Source organism: Herpailurus yagouaroundi, unplaced genomic scaffold (assembly GCF_014898765.1).
Source record: "Herpailurus yagouaroundi ecotype Mexico unplaced genomic scaffold, PumYag 67659, whole genome shotgun sequence".
NCBI classification, from domain to species: Eukaryota; Metazoa; Chordata; class Mammalia; order Carnivora; family Felidae; genus Herpailurus; species Herpailurus yagouaroundi.
Genome location: NW_024420459.1, coordinates 84211 through 85484, shown reverse-complemented (window position 1 = coordinate 85484; position 1274 = coordinate 84211). Strand labels below are relative to the sequence as shown.

Below are 1274 nucleotides of genomic sequence, written 5' to 3'. Positions count from 1 at the left end.
TCCCTCTCTCTCTGCCCCTCCCCTGCTCATGCTCTGTCTTTCTCTGTCTCAAAAATAAATAAAAACATTTAAAAAAAATTAAATTAAATTTTATTTTAGCAAAATGCTGAATATGAGACCTACCCTCTTAAAAATTGTGAAGTGGATGTTACATTATTGTTGACTATAAGTACAGCGTTGTACAGTGGATCTCTAGAACTTACTCATCTTGCTTAACTGAAACTTGATGCCCATCGCTTAGCAACTCCCTGTTTCCCCCTCCCCCCAGCCCCAGGCAACCACCCTTTCACTCTGATTCTATGAATTTGACTATTTTAGGTACCTCATGTAAGTGGAATAGTATGGCATTTGACTTTTTGTGACTACCTTACTTGATTTAGCATAATGTCCTCAAGGTTCATCCATGTTGTCCCATTTTGCAGATTTTTTTTTCGTGGCATTTCTTGAGAAACTCTTGGGAAGAGTTTGCAAATTGTGTGTCATCCTTGTGCAGGGACCATGCTCATCTTCTCTGTATAGGCCCAGTTTTAGTATATGTGCTGCCGAAGTGAGCGCCCTTCTTTTCTTAATGCTGGATAATATTCCATTGCATGTCTATACCACATTTTCTTTATTCATCTATCAAGGAACATTTAGGTTGTTTCCATATCTTGGCTGTTGTGAATTGTACTTCAATGAACATGGGAGTGCAAATAGCTCCTTGAGACCCTGATTTCAGCAACTGTGGATAAATACTCAGAAGTGGGATTACTGGATCATCTGATAGTTCTGTTTTTAAATTTTTGAGAGACCTCCATACTATTTTCCATAACGACTGTACTATTTTGCATTCCCACCAACAGTATACAAGGGTTCCAATTTCTCCACATCTTTGCCAACCCTTGTTGTCTTTTTAAAAAAAATAATAGCCATTCTGACAGGTGTGAGGTGATACCTCATTGTGGTTTTGATTTACATTTCCTTGATGATTAATAATTTTGAGCATTTTTTCCCCATATATCTGTTGTTCTATTTGTATGTCTTCTTTGGAGAAATGTCTGTTCAAGTTCTTAGCCCATTTTCTACAAAACACTGGTGAAAGAAATTAAAAACCCAAACAAATGGAAAGACACCCCATGTTCATGGATCAGAAGACTTAACATTGTTTAAATGCCCATATTTCCCAAAGCAATCCATAGGTTCAGCGCAATCCTATCAAAGTCCCACTGACTTTTTAAAAATAGAAATAGAAAAAAACCAATTCTAAAATTCATATAGAACCACAAAAGACAATG

The 1274-nt window shown here is 36.8% G+C and overlaps 1 non-coding gene across 1 annotated transcript; it reads right to left on the bottom strand.

Annotated features, from left to right (window-relative positions):
- Nucleotides 1–448: 448 nt before the first annotated feature.
- LOC121025514 (U6 spliceosomal RNA) lies at nt 449–555 on the bottom strand. Its single transcript, XR_005788083.1, has one exon. It is a non-coding gene; the product is annotated as a U6 spliceosomal RNA (small nuclear RNA).
- Between the last annotated feature and the right edge of the window lie 719 nt (nt 556–1274).